At 40.2% G+C, this 15,810-nt stretch overlaps 1 protein-coding gene across 5 annotated transcripts in view; it reads left to right on the forward strand.

Annotated features, from left to right (window-relative positions):
* Positions 1-33: 33 nt before the first annotated feature.
* CCSER1 (coiled-coil serine rich protein 1) overlaps positions 34-15,810 on the forward strand; it is a 724,845-nt gene continuing 709,068 nt past the window's right edge. For all 5 annotated transcript variants that reach the window (XM_067297075.1, XM_067297076.1, XM_067297077.1 and 2 more), the window contains exon 1: positions 34-82. The gene's annotated coding sequence lies outside the window, so the exon portion shown is untranslated. The remainder of the gene's footprint in view (positions 83-15,810) is intronic.

Here is a 15,810-nt window from a genome sequence, read left to right on the forward strand (position 1 = left end):
GGGGCCAGGAGGGTTCCCAGCCCCCCGCCCGCCTCCCCGCAGCGCACCGCAAGCGCCCCGGGCGCTGCAGGAGCCCGGCCAGGTATTGCGTCCACCCGGCCCTGCCGCTGCCGCCGCCGCCGCCTTGGCGGCTGCGCCCAGCCCCGGGCAGCCCCGCCGGGCTGAGCCTGCCCGCTGGCGGGGCCGTGACACGCGCGGCTGCCGCGGGGAGCCGGCCCAGGCCGCGGGGCGCCGCCGGGCTCCTGACACGCCGGTCGCGGCGGGAGGTGACGGGGGGCGCGCGGCGGTTGGCGGGGGGCGCGCGGCGGTTGGCGAGGGGCGCGCGGCGGTTAGGGGCGCGCGGCGGTTAGGGGCCGCCTCGCCTCACGCCTCCCTCTCCCCCCCCCCCAGCCCGGGCGCTGAGGTGATGCGGGAGGGCGCTGCTCCGCGAGCGCGGGCGTCCCCCATTCCCTTCCCTTCCCTTCCCTTCCCCACCGCGCGGCGGCGGCGGCGGCTCCCGGCCCGAGGCGCGGCTGCACCGGCGGAGGATCGGCGCTGCCGGTGCCGCAGGTCCGCGCTGCTCCTGGGAGCTCCGCTCCCTGGGGTCAGGGAGAGCGGCCCGGCGGGGGGGGCGGCCGGGCACAGACCGCTGTGTGGCGGGGCGGGCAGGGGCCCCGCGGCCGCAGGTGTCACCGGGGGCCCCCCGGCCTGGCGCGGTGCGGGGCCGCGGCGCCGGGGAGGGAGGCCCCGAGGGCGTTGCGGGCCGGCGGCGTCCCCTGGCTGCGGCGGGGCACGCCGAGGGCAGCTCCTCTGAGAGTCGCCTCCTGCCTCGCTGCTGCAGGTGAATGGGAAGAAAATCAGGTCTCCCCCCCACCTCCCCTCTTCCCCCCTCTTTTATTAAGGAATCTGCAGTTAACCCGCGGGGGGTGGCAGGAAGGGTTTCCAGAAGTACGTGGATGGGTAGGGCCAGGGCACTGGGTGGTGATGTGTAGCCTTTGCATGGGGTTGGATCTGGAGGCAGGAGCTGGAGGATACTGCCAGTGTTTTCCAAAAATGCATGGTACACTTAAAAGGTAGAGCAGGCGGAGATGGTGCTGCTTATTATGGAAGAGGTTTGTGGAAATCCCATGCTTTTCTCCACATATTTTTTGTGTTGTTTCCCCTGGCTGGAAGAGGTGATCTTTCACTTTTCTGCAAGGAAAAGAAAGTTGCAGAGAGTTGTCTTGCTAATGAATGGGGCAGTTCTGCTTTCCCACGGAGAAGGGAACCCCTCAGCTCTGTGGCTCTGTCTCCTTTGAGATTGTCAGTAAGCATCTCAGCACAGAGAAAAATTGTGGTAAACTTATTTTTGCACACCTTTATAGTTGAATGTAACTAAAAGGGAGACTTGAAAAATCTCTTCTTATCCTTCTTATCCTTTTCTATGCCAGACGTGTTTTTCTATCACATATATATTGCACTTGAAGTGTTAAGCTCTCAAGGGGCGTGGGGGGGGATATGAGGCAAGGTCTACTAGTTACTTCAAACAATTCTTCTTGCTCATACTTAAAAAGGGGAGAAAGGAACATGCTGTAAAAGCAGCTGAGGAATATATAAAAGTGAAATATTAATGAAGTGAAAAAGCTTCGATAGCAAGACATTGCGCCTAACCATTCAGGAGGATTCTTGTCCTCTTTACAACTCTTCACTGCATGTGGTACTGTGTCTCTGTAGTACAAATGCAATTATTAAAAAGGGCAGCAAGATTTGTTACTCTCTAGCTAGAAGTAATAATAATACATAAATGCGTTTTACATTGGTGATCTTCTCTGTAGGGACTTGCCTTACCCTTGATTTTAGAGGCCATTGTAGGACTGAGGATTATTGCAGAAGCAGTAAAAAAATATTTCAAGAATGTTTTCTTAGAAATGGAAATGCTAAGGGCTGACTCAGTCCTGGAATAAGCCAGAGGAAGGATTAGCCTTGGAAAGTTCTCTTAAAGATGTGACGAAGACTCTGTTCATCCCAAAGTTATTTTTCTTCTCTAGCATCCCAAGTCGAGAGCAACATTCCCTAAGTAGGCAGCACAGTCTCAGGAGAACAAAATACATGACTGTCCAGGATATGTTGGAAGTGTGTGCCTTACAGACAAGGGAATACTGTCTTGCAGATGGGAGTTCTTTTACCCACAGGAATCCATAGTGCAAGGGTCCCTGTGGTGTTTTGGTTTGCAGTTGTAACCTGTATTTCTGCCTTCTAGTTTGCTTCATGCTTATGTGAGCAAATATACCCACTGAGAAATAGCGGCAAATTCAGGTCCTTTGCTCCTGTAAAGGCTGCCTGGATCTCATCAGTTCAGCACTGGGAAATGGAAAGAGATTGGGCAGATGTCAATTTACTGTTTATATGTTTTCCTTGTAGTTCAATTTTTGTTCAGTTTTCTAAAAAGAAAACTCATCTCTGGGTTGCCAGGATGTTCCTTTTTTTTTTAACTTCTTACTTTTTTAAGAAAAATGGAAACTACCCAATACAACTTGGAAGTTGGAGACAGTAACTTAGTTATTTTATCATAGAGACTGATCCAGATTCTGTTGAAGCTTGTGAAAGTTTGGAAGAATTTCAGCAGTTTCACTTGGAGGGAAGTTGGATTCTTGTAGCAGCTTTTTCAGGCAGTTTGTTATGAATTTAATTCAGTGGGATTGTTGTCTGTCAGCCCATAGGGTGGAATCCTAAAGCCCCACGTCATACTCCCTGGCAGGACTTTCTGGAATAGCTGGTACACATTGGTTTAGGAAGGGCCTGCCTTCTGGAGAGCTTGGTGCAGGCCTGAGTGATAGACATGGGGCTGTTCTGGAAGGAGGACTTGGAACTGGAGGGTATGGAGGTGTGTACTGTGTCTGGGTTACACGGAGAGAAAGCATTTGGTATTTAAGTATGTTAGTCGCAGTAGGTGCTGAGGAAGAGTTGTCTTTTATCCTCAGGTCAGCATATGCTTGTGTGAGAGTGTGAGCTCTCATGCCACATGAGTTGTGTGTGTGTGGTTGAATTTCTCCTTCCTTATTCAAGCTTAATGGCCCACATGAGTCTTTGTAATTAATAGCTGGGCTTTGAGTAACTTGTGATAAATTTGGCAATGTTTTTTGTTTGCTAGAGTGGTTTCATAAATTATAGAAGAGACATGGAGATGTTGCTCTGTCTGGACAAATTACTACTCCTCTGTGAAGGTCTATGGAAGTGACTGAGACTGTGTTGGGTTAGCCCACTGGAGTAGTTGAAAGGTCAGGATTGAATATGGTCAATGTACAGTTTTAACGTGCAGTTGTAAACTGCAGAGCTATAAGTCTCTCAGAAAAGTATTCTGTTAAAATAAACTTACTGGTACATTTTGAAAAACATCGAAATCTGCACATTCTCAGGGCATCACATTTTCATGGAGTTTTAGTTCCTGGATTGTCTACTACTTTCACTGTACTTCCAGAGATGTTCTAGTCTAAAGTGGCTGTGTATTTACCAGGTATTATAGACCTTTGAGAAGAGGTAAGAAGTGGAAACTGTACGGTTATTTTTCTGAGGTTGATTAACAAGGGTAAAGCATCAGATGAAGTAACTTTTGTGTATCAATGAAAGTATTCATGGAAAGGGAACCTAATAAACGCTTCAGGTTACAAATTGGTAAGAGCTGTACGTTTTATTTTTGGAAGAATTAGCAAACTGTTAGGGGCAAGAACTGAAGTGTATCTTGGATCTTGCAGAAGTTAAGGCTTGTCTGGACTTAAAAAATTCAGTGCCTCAGGTTTCCACCTTGCAAGAAGTTTTGATGAAATGAGGGGGTTAGTCACAGAGGAAAAAGAATTGAAACATATATATATAAATAATGGCAAACGAGGGCTGGATTTGTAACTTGAGAAATAGCTTTGCAACTTTATCAGTTTTTTTTTCTCATTATTAGGTTTCTTTGGAGGTTTTCTACGATGATAATAAATGTGTTATCTTGGTAAAGTTGATATGTTTTTGTGTAAGACTTTAGCTATTGAATGTGTTGGCTGTGTAAGATGACTTGTAAAATACAGCATTTCTAAACATTTAAAATAGTACATGTAGCATGATTTGTACTTGTAACATTTCATGTATATTCCTATACTTCAGCAAGGGCCTATAACTTTGAGATAACAGAAGATGCAGCCATATATTTTACATGCAATTGTATTAAAAACCTGCATAGCTGTTCACTAGATAAATGTGTAGTTATCTTTATTGACTGCTTTTTGACTTGCTGTCACTGTACTACATGGCAGGGTGTACCACTTCAATCATGGAGCCTGAGAGTTTATATTATTTAAAACTGTTGTATGGTTTCTTCATTGTATGGCAACAAAATGTTTGTGCTTCACACAGAGGCTACGGCTTTTTTCTGAAGTGTGATCTGCCTTATACATGATAGTTGTATGAAACATATGAGGACAGTGTAAGAGAAGGGAAACCTCAGGCAAGCAAAAGAATAAATGCAGAAAAATCTTGGATGTGAGAAAGCAAGACATTCTTAAAATATCTGCATTATAGTCTGTTGTATGCATTTCGTAATTCTACACAAAAATAACTACAATAAAAAAGACCCTGAATATATTATTAAGGTGTATTTTAAGATCTGAATAATGATGTTTCTGTATTGACGTTAAAAGCTAGTCTTAATAGGTGTTCCAGAAGGTTTCTGTATCTAAATGTACTTAACCTGTCTATAGGTGGTACTATTTTTTTTGCCCTAATTATTGCTATGAAAACCCCTGTAAGTCCTGAGGTATGAATATGTAATTATTTTCTTACTCTTTAGATGGGGAATTGAACCAGTGATTGGATTGAAGTCACACAGATGAATTGTGATAGAGAAGACAGTTGCACTAGACCATGTATCCCAGCTCTCACAGTACTGTCCTAATGACTTAACCATACTGGTACAGTGTTTTTGATAATTTGGCATAGATATGGAAACTTCCTACAGATCCAGTTGCAGGGTTTGGACATACAGTTGTGCATCATTTTCTCTATAAAGATTAATTATTACCAGATTTTTTTTTTTTCTTCAGTCTAGGAGAAAAGGCTTTCCCTTAGTTTCATTTTACTGTTAAGTTTGAGAGAGAGCAGCCACTTTTGGAATGTAATGACACTTTTACATTATTTAAGAAAATACCACTTAATCTTTTATAATGCTCTAGTATAACAGGAATTTGAGATCCTCTGCTCAGCAATGCTTCTGAGGGTCACAGCTGTCTTCCCATATGAAGAACCAATTGTGACAAACTGGTAGGAAGCTTTAAAAATACTCTTTGCCCATAGGTTTTGTAGTTCAAATCAGTGTTTCTGAAAATATATTGATTCCAGTGCATTCACAGCTTTGGCTTTCTTCTTTTCTGTTTTTGCTTCTTTCATTCTTGTTTTTGGGCCTTTTTCCTGTTCCTGCTTTCATGCACCATCTTGATGTGATCTTTTCAAATGTTTTCGTGGGAAAACATCAGCTCTTAAGTGATGTACCAATTTTGTACAGCACAGTGTGATTTAGATTTGGCTCAGAGTGTGGAAGTGCTCAACAGGTTCCTCATCCAGGTATTGCTTGTGACATAGTTTAAACCATATTATATTATAATTTGAGGCAGAACCTCTGAGGCAGTGACATCAATGCAAATGTCACCTTCTAATGGTGTTAACATATCATGGTGGCCAGCAAAATCTCAGACCCTAAAAAAGAAAAATCTATTTTTAATCTTGCTGTATTATGGAGTCAAGTAGTACAGCCAGAATGTGGTACAAGGGATATGGTGTGCTAAAGTGATTATGGCAGGCTCTGTTCCTTCTATAAGTAACCAGATAACAGCATTTTGTAAATCCTCTGTAGTTTGCTCTGTATCCTAGCTAGGTCCTAGTTCTTCAGTGTCTTGTAGCTGCAGTGATTATACTGTGAGTATACAACTCACCTGTTCAACTGTCCTGTTGCGTTTTGTGTGTGTGTGTGTGTTTGTGTTGCATACTTTTTTTTTTTAAACTGTATGATTGGTGGATGGAGAGGAGGAGAAGAGTTAAGTGAGTTTTGGCCGTATAAGCCAGTGCCAGAACTGCTACTGGTTTGGATGGGGCCTTGGTGACCATTTTAACAGGTTTTATTGCTGCTTTATGACTTTAAGAAGAGAATTAAAAATATACGTACAAGTTGGGTTCTTGATGACCAGCTGAACATGTTGCGGGGCAAGTACAATGGAAATAGAATAACAGTACTGCTGAAAATAATATTGGCTTTCATTTTCTGTATTAGTAATCACCATACCTATTACTTTAGTCTGTGCAAGACAAGTAGTATTTATTTTTATTGTTTATCACAGTTTACCAGGGAGAACACATAAGTTTTTGAAAAGAGTGTAATGTGTATACTGAAATCATGTAGGTGCTAACATGTTAATTTTATTTGTGGTATTCAGAAATACTAATAAACTGCCTTGGTAAGCAGATTATTCCAGTGATATATTAACATTTTTTTCTCTTGAGATCTCTGAAGGGAAATGACCAACAGAAAATGGCCATAGGGAAAATGATATGGCTTTCTCCATCTTTATTTAAAGCAAAGTGATTCTGCAAGTCAATGTACATTCTTTCAGATTCACAGACCTCTCAAAATACTTTGAGAGCAGATCATGCTTCCATTTGTGAGTGCAAGGTATCAGTTGTGCTTCAAGTGATGAACTAGCCATAGATAATACATATCAATGCATGTTAAACTTGAATAATATTACTTAAATATTTAAAACAAGTATTGCTGGAACATGTAATATCTATAGGAAACGTTATTTACAAACTCACGTCATGTAACATGGACATTAGCTTCGGTATACGTACAGAAATGCAAAGGTTATGGTATAATCCCTTGTTGGATGACTGCTTACTGTTTGAAAAAAAATGTAATATGTGAAAGCATACATGTGTGTCTTCCAGAGGCACTCTATGGAGGCGTTCTGCATACATTTTTTTCTGTTAGAGATTAATGAGCTGCTGAGGAATCTTGGATGGGATAACAATGTAGATATCTTCTATTCTCTGTCATTTTTGCCATTTTCCAATGTAAAAGTAGATGGGGTACAAGGAATGTGATGTGCAAAAGTGATGGTAGGTGCTGTCCTCACTGTAAGTAGCAAAATAACATGCTTTTGTTTTGTTTTGTGTGGATTCTCTAGTGTCCTTTAGCTAGAGTTAGTGAAGTAATTATGCTGTGGGTGGAAAACTCAGTCATCCTTATTTGTTATTTTGAACCCAGCTTTTTATGTATAAACTGTAAGTTCTGTGAGAAATTTTAGCCCCATAAGCCAGTAGCGAAACTGCTACTCATTTGAATGAGGCCTTGATTTTACCCTTCAGTAATAATTTCATGTCAGTTTTTTCTGAGTTAGTTTGCTTTGTGCAACATTTTTTTTTTTTTTTCATGGACTCATTTTTCAAAAGTCACTGAGCATGCCTAGTGTTCACGGTTTTTGTTAGATCGTTGAATTCTCAGTACCGTTAAAAATTAAGTCATCAGAAATTTTCTTAAAATGTGTTGAGAGTGCAAAACAGTAGGAATAGGTTTTTCAGAGTGGTCAAGAAACTGCGGATACAATTGACATGAATAAGTTCAGTGCCTCTGAAAAGAAACTCTCAGGCAGCTATTCTGTACTAACAGGAATTTGCAAGGGCACAATATCAGGTAGGAAATGGGATATTTGTAGTTTTTACGAAGTCCAGTTGGAGCAGAGTTTAAAAAGACCAGGGATGTTAAGGGCTTTCCTGGTTTTTGAATATTCGAGGATGAGGAATATAGAGAAACTAGTTTATCAGCTGTTAAAGTTGGTACCACAAATAGCTTCTTTCTATCTGCTAATCTTTATTTTACAGCTGGTAAACTCCTGGGCATCTGCGGAGATGGGGGAAGAAAAAGAGGCAAATGAGAAGTGGTGGCGAATAAAAGAAAAACCAGCTGTTAGGTTCTCCCAGCTCTGTCTTTGTTCTACTCTACCCTAAAAAGGCTGTAAGGAGAAATTCAGGGATTAGCCACATTAGCCACAAGGTAATCCCTATCCTCTGTTTCAGACCTTATTTTAACGTCCTGGTCTTGGTCCAATATGCTTTTTGGTGGCTGACTCGGGTGGGGGGATGATGTCTCAGCAAATTTCACACCAGTCTTCAGTACTGGCTCAGAGCCCTTAATAAGGGAGTAATGGACATATTTGTCTGTTAATGATAGGTTTTGTTTTAGATAGAACTTTATAACATGCAGAAATCAGAACCAGAAGCTATAGGGCTGTTTTAGACTCTCACATGTGCAGTTCTGGTACACTTGTGTACATTTTTAACATATAGAAAAGCCAGTTTAAACTTGCTTCATTTAATATTTGGTATGAGCTAAGAGCATGCAAGTAGTCACTTAATGTGGTGTAGCTAAGGCCTGATAACTTGATTATGCATCAGAAATGTCTTTGTCGGGGTCACACAATTTATACATATAGTGGTTTCAAACTAAAAATGGTAGCAGGGGTGTGTGTCTATGTGTATACATATATATAGTCTTTGTGCAAGTTAGAAGGTAGGTTGCAGTACTTTCAGTTGAAAATCAGGCTCTGTTCTAGATGTGGAATAGTGAATGTTGTGTAAAGGTTCGGGGGAAAAAAAGGATTTAATCATCATTTAATTGTTCAGTAAAATCCCAAAGTAGTTAAGGTCACAGATAACAATTTAAAATCCGCTCTCAGGTCTCTAACTAGAGAGAGAAAATAACAAAAATAATATTCTGTTTTTAGGGAGTTACTGCTTTATGTGCAAGATATTCCTGAAATGTGCATGTTGCCAATACTTGCATTGCAACCTTAGTTCACACCCTTAGTTTCATAGGGGCTCAGGATGACAATATTGATTGAAGAAGCTAAGCAAAAAATTACTGTTGGTAAAGGGTGTTAGAGCTTTAGATTTTTTTCTGTATTTTATTTCTTGCTTTCATTTGAATTTGACTGTGATCCTACATTGTAGCTATTGTCTTCATCAAAATTTATTGTGAATCTATGTGCTTTGAAAATAGTCAAGGAAAAAATATGGTATGTCTGAGCTCAAGCAACTGAACTCAAATTAATGATTCTCTCTTCCTTACAGTTTGCAGTTGCCCAGGACAATGCATATAACTTCCAAAATGCTGAAGCTGAACACTAGAGAAATTACAAAACACTTACACAGCACTATCTTTATGCAGCATTTTCTAAATATAGACTTAGTCCTTGGCCTAAAGAGTTTATATAGTCTAAATAAAACAAGACTTGACATGACACAGAACAGCTTGAGAGGCATGAGAGCTATTGGTGAGGAACTGTGAGGAACTGAACAACTGTTTGAAGTCAAGGGTTCAAGGGAGGCTTGAAAGGACAGTGAAGACGCTCCCTGCTCATGTGCCCCCCCCTTCCCCCCCCCAAAAAAAAATACAGTAGTCTGAACTAAATTTTTGCCCATCTGAAGTTTTTCAAACCAGTTTTCAGAAACTACTATTTCTATCTAATTTAGCTAGTAAGAAGAGTCAACACACTAAATTTGTGGAGAAACTTTTTTTAATAAGTCATAAACTAAAAGCTGTTTACAAGTGTGTGTTAGTGTGTTATGGCGCTAGACTCAGCTAGCTTTACAGCTGTAGTACTGCTTCTTTCAGTGGAGCCAAATACACCTATTGCCAGTAGCTCCTGTTTGGCCTTAATTTGTTCTTATTCTAAGCAGTGATTGCTGAGGGCCGAGTGAAAGAAACATGGAGAAGGCAGGCAATGTAGAAGCTTCTGAACTACAGCACTTCTAGTACTTCTCCCTTAGTATATTGTCGATTCTCCTCCATTCTTCTTGAACTTGCTTCTGTCTTGGAAATCAAAAATGGAGGCTTGCAAACCTGTGGCAAATTCTGTGTTGCTCAGAGGATAAATGAAAACGTGAAAATAGCTTATCCTGCTTTCAGTTGGAAACAAGACTTATGCCGTCCTACTGTCTCTGTGTGTCCTTTGTATATTTATGCCCACCATATATTTTTGAACTTGTTAGTTGCTTTCAGCAATATCTGACAAAAGGATGGAAGTCTCAAAACTAGTTAAGTTTTAGTAAGTTTTATGAAATCTGAGGAGAGAGACAGACTCTTGTAAGTTCTCTAGTTGAGAGAAGAGCTGTCCTGGTAAGCTCATTTTCTGTTCAGGATCCGGGAGTCAACCTGGGATGGGAATCTTGTACGTGTCCTGGCTGCTGGTAGCTTCTTAGACATTCAAATGGACTAACCAGAACATGCAAATCCATAGGAAGCTAGGCCTTGTTAGATTTGGCACTCATAATGATGTGTGAGGGGAAAAAAAGCCTAAGAGGTTTTCTTAAGGTTTTCTTTTGATGGTCTTCCTCCCTCCCCCTAGGTTATTTTTTATACAACCATATTCAGAAATGTAGGGTGGAACACTCATTCAGAGCACTGGACCAACGCCTGCTTGGTGAGAATGGATTTGTTTAAGCCCATGTTGTTGTATACGTTTACACTACCTGAAGATTCGTCTTTGGTTTTGTTTTTCCTACCTGAAGTCCTCAGGGAAGCATCTTGCAGATACGGAGCTTTTGTTGAACAACAACTTTTGTCTTGTTTTGTTGTGGAGCTCTTGTCTGAAAAGCTACTGTATTTCTTGAGTTGGTCTGTCTTCTTTGACATCCAGCAAATCTGTCAGCAGAAACATAGAAGGCCAGACTTGACTTTTTCATTGCATAGTGTTGACAAAGGATAAGGGGAAGCCCAAACAAACCCTTCTGAAATACCCTCAAGAAGAAGGTGCGGATTAATTGTTTTTCCTTTGAACTAATGCTGCTAAATGCTTGGAAAAAGAGCAGAAGACGTGCCAGCATAGAATTGTTTATCTGGCTGGCCATAGTGTAGGAAACTGAAGGCAAGATCCCAACAACAGATATCCAGCTGAAGATGGGAAACCAGTAAACTATGTTATGTGGCCATTTAACATCTCTCTGCTACCTTTAGTTTAAGAAGGTGCATTGAGAAGTAGGAATAAACTTTACAGGCACGTTTTCCTATGGCAAAAAAATTTTAACACTTGCCACTTGGCAGCAAGTACAAAATCCAAATACACCGCGGTGTGCAATCCCACCAATGTTTTTAATAGTTTGTTGCTGTAGGAGGAAAAGAGCATGAAAATAAAGCAAGGGAGACTCTTTGTGACAAAAGAAGATTTTCAGACATACGGAACTCTAAGTTCCAGTACTTCAGTCTTTATGCCAAGACTTAGAAAGCATAATATATTTCTCAACTGTATCTGATCACAAGTTATGGTGAAGAATAATACACAGAATAAATACTGAAGAGAGGTTTGCCCTAGACTGTGAAGTACGAGTGTTTGGCATGATAACAAAAACAAAAGTCTTCTCATGTGGTTATTTATTTTTGAAAACAGGTTGGACAGAGCACTGTATAGTGGTTATTCAAGGGCATGTTTATACATAAAATTAGCTTGGTTTGCTCTATTAGACAGGTGTGTATTGCTGCGTTCCTGTAAAAGCATTTGCTGAGCTTGTGTGCGAAAAATGCACCTGTTTATCTCAGCTGAAATTTTCATTCCAATGAACTTGTATGCAGGGTGCAACAAAATGACTCAAGGGTGAAGCATCCTTTTTAAACTGGAGTTCTTGCTTTGGTACTGCGATAGTTTTGTATTTGTCGGTGTTAGTTGCATTTCAGTTGCAGTCAGATTATTATGTATGTGTATTAGATGGACCTTTTATAATTTATCAATTATTAATTATTTTTATTCAGGAAAATTGTGTTTAAAGGGATATTTTATTATCTGGAACACCACAAACCTATAATGCTCAGAGGTTTGCCAGAGGGATTTAATGAGTCTGTGACAATGGAAACAATTACAGGGGTGGTGGAAAGAATCCTTGAATGTATTATTTTTATTTCCCTGGAGTTAATCTTCACATATCAAAGTAAATTAAGCAGAATATGCTGCTTAGATGTTTTCTGGATTCCCAAGTCAAAAGCTATTATGAACAAAATGTAATTCTTTTTACTCCCTGTCCTACAATCTTTACTCAAAGTATGCTTCTAGCGAAATCAATATAATTGCAGAATCATATTTTGCATCCGCTCATGGTATTAAGGGAAAGATACCAGTCACTGTGGTATGTTTAGGTGAAGCATATGCTCTGATATTTCAGATGATGTTTAGCCATGTCTTTTTTTTTTTTCCCCTCTCTCTGTTAAGTAGATTGTTGCCATTAGTTAATCAATGCAATAAAAATAAACAGTGTTTTGCTGTAATGAATGCTAGGTCATAGTCATATCATTCTGGAAAGACTTTTACAGAAGGTGTGATTTTTTGTTGTGAATCTAGTATCAAATCAATTGAAGACCCACTGGAGATACATGCTTTGTTAAAGTGGAATGTTTGCATGGCTCACTTTGTCCATTTAATGGCCTTTTGGTTTTCCTGCTGAATGGCATTTACCTGAGAAGTCAGATTTGATGGAAACTGGAATCATATCCTGGCTGGAGATGAAACAGTATATTTCATATTTGTTTATTTGTCTAGGAATACATGCATGCAAAGATGAATTTCAGTACAGTATAATCCCCAAACTGTTTACTATGTGGTGCTAATCTCTCCAGCTACATCTGATTACAAAAGGGAAAAAAAAACACCAGTAGGTTTTAAAAGTTTCTGCCATCTGTCTTGGTGCTTTCCCTTCCTTCACTATAAGAATGTATTGTGAGCAGCTTAACAAGCTCCCGGTGTATTGTTACCTTTTATGCTGTATTTATCCTCTGTCTGTCCTTTGGGCTCTGTCTGTTCTGGTGGAAACAGCGTGTCTTGCATTTCACCAACACGGTACCTATTCTCAGATCCTTTGCCTCAGTTGCGCAGCATAACAGCTTTGGATTTGGGACCTTCTTTTTCTATTTTATCTGAACAGCACCTTTCACAGTGAAGTTTTGGTAAGGAACGGGTTTCCCAGGTTTATTATAAAAACAGCAGCAACTGGAACTATATGCCTTCCAGCCCATTCCTCATTGGGATCTTACTGCTCACAGGCTAGCTGTACTCTGCTTGTGTTGTTAGGTGAATGCTTCTCCAAATCAGAACCACTTCAATGATTGTACTGTTCAGCTGTTTTTCTGTATTGTGTTCATCCTGCATCCTCATCTCACACTTTACCGTTTCTGTCTGTTGGGGAGCTCTTGCTAGATTTGAAACCACAGGAGGGGGGTTGGTTTATATTTCCAGCAAGACAACAGCTTTCTGGCGACTCCTCCTACTTTATGGTGTGTGTGAGCTAGGGTGGTTAAAAGGAATATGATTACTTGCGATTGCTGTGGAGGAGCAGACTCTTTTTGAAGAGCTGAGTGAGGCGTACAATGCACAACAACGTATTCCGTTCTGAAGTACCTCATTCATCTAAAGCACATTTTGTCAATGTCCTGAATGTAATAAACAATATGTCATTAAAGCTAGTAATGACCTCTGTGGGCTTTTCAGAAAATGCTATCATTACTGAAAAGCTGGGTTAATCTCTCCCTAAATCCATAAGTAAATCAGGCCATTACTGTGGTTTCGACATTTTTCCCTAGAAAGCACAGACCAGTCAAGTGATGGAGATCAAGAGAATAACCTACAGATACAAAATCTGAGAACCAATCCCTGTATTTAAGCATTTTTAAACACTGTTTCAGCAACACTTGCTGTTTTGGATTTTTTTTTTTAAATTTTTCTGATTCACATTTGAAGATTCAGATATGCTCTGTTTTTTTTCTGCAGAGACTGTATTTAAATAAAGTATTCAAGACATGAAATTGGTCATGTCACTACTCAGATACAGATAAGAAGGAATAGATGTCTAAAAGATTTTAAATTTCATGGTGGAATTCCTTTAAAGTTGTGGGTGTATGAGAGGGGACCTTGGTTAATTTGAATTATTCACACAGCTGGATGGAAGGAATGAGTGCTCTCAGAAAGCGTAAACATCAAGTTTTTAGATTTTTTGGTTTAGAGGCTTTTTGCCTCCCTGATTGGTATCCTCTGAAGATCAGTTGTGTTGTAAAAATACAGTTCAAAAAAAGTATTGGTGAAGTGTTTTGTATGTTTAACGTGCATTAGCTTTGTTTATTAGTTGTCACTGGCTATGCTGAATGAAAAGAAATTGGATGTAGCTAATTTCAAGACAATCCCCTTTAAAATATGCTCTTCATGCAATGGATAGGTAAATAGGGAGCTTCTTGCTAAAGTGTGTGACGAAGGTTAAAAGTTTGTGTATTTTCAAGGGAGTACGGGACAAGTTTATGGAAGAACAATCCAGTGGGCAAGTATGCAGAAATCATTCTCTGAGATGAAAATGGTAGGAGACTGGGAGCATATTCTGAGGAAGTATCTGATATTCTTCTTGGAAATAGGATTTTGCCAGTGTCTGAGGCAGGACTGTGGGCTGGCTGCGTCTTTGATCTGGTGTGGTGTGGCCGTTCTTAAGCGCTTATTGACTGTTTCCTCAGATAAGTGTTTAGAATTGTGCAAATTGAGAACTGAAAGTCTTTATGAGAACTAGTTATGTACACAGCGCCCAAGATAATGCAGAATGACACCAGCTGGCAATCTCATCCTGGGAGTTAAAGGAATCTTGCTGATCTTTTTGCTTTTTGAACTTTGATAATCCACTGTCCCATGTGGCAGGACAAGGGAAATCTTGTTTGTTGTTTATCAAATGATGGCAACTATTTCTCAGCAGCTGAATTCATTTCATATTCCATAACATGACTTCAGATTAACATTGGACTTCTCATAGCTAAAAGTGTTTTAGCCTCTGAACTCTGTTCATAGAAAGAAAAAGTCCTCTCTGAGGTATTTTTGTTTAAATCTGATCTCCCTTACTTTCTTACGCAGCATGCGTGTGTCACGTTTTGATCCCTTTACAGGTAACAGTGTGAAAAGCAGTGGCCACGATACTAGTATCACTTCTTTTAAATATCGGTTCTTAAACTTTCAGATTCTAGATGAACAAAAAGGTTGGTAGAGTATACGTAACAAGGGGAATTCAATTTCAAAGAGTGATCTGAGCTGCATAATAAGATGAACTAACTCAGTTGTAGAGTGTTCATTTTTAATAAGTTAAATTAAACATCATATGAGTAGGAAGCAAAGGTTTAGGTCACCATTAAACTACATTTGGAAAACACTGTCCCACTGAAATGGTGGGTAACCAATCCCTGTGACATGCAGAGGATGCGACTGCAATATGTCCCTACGTAGGGGAATACTGAGCAGAAATAAAGGAGGTGCTTCTCCTACTGTATATTTCATAAGTGAGACTGCTTGCTGGAATGAAACTGTTTGGTGTCTTAGACTGAAAAATACAATGTTGACTTGGGAAGGGTTTTAAAAAAGTAAGGGATGCTCATTCAAGAATCAGAAAATCTGTTTTACCCTGAGGGATTAAAAAAGGTCTCTCTGGGTTAACAGGAGGGGGAAAAAAAGAAAAAGAGGAAGAAAAAAAAAAGGAAACCTGATAAATACAAATATAGAAATACAAATGTATATAGGAGGAAGCTTCTTGAAATAGAGGGGTGTTTAGTTACAGTTTAGTAGTTGGAAGCGTAACAAGAGATTCTATAAAATCTGCAATCTGCATACAGAGGAATTAAGTTGTATAGACTGTTTGAGGTCTGATGAGATGTTCATCACGGTTGCTTTGTCCCTAAAACCTGAGAATAACAGAGTTGTTCTTAAGATGCACAATATCACATGGTAAATTTTATTATAAAACTCTGTTCGGTTGTTTTTATAG

Source organism: Apteryx mantelli, chromosome 5 (genome assembly GCF_036417845.1).
Source record: "Apteryx mantelli isolate bAptMan1 chromosome 5, bAptMan1.hap1, whole genome shotgun sequence".
Lineage (NCBI taxonomy): Eukaryota > Metazoa > Chordata > Aves > Apterygiformes > Apterygidae > Apteryx > Apteryx mantelli.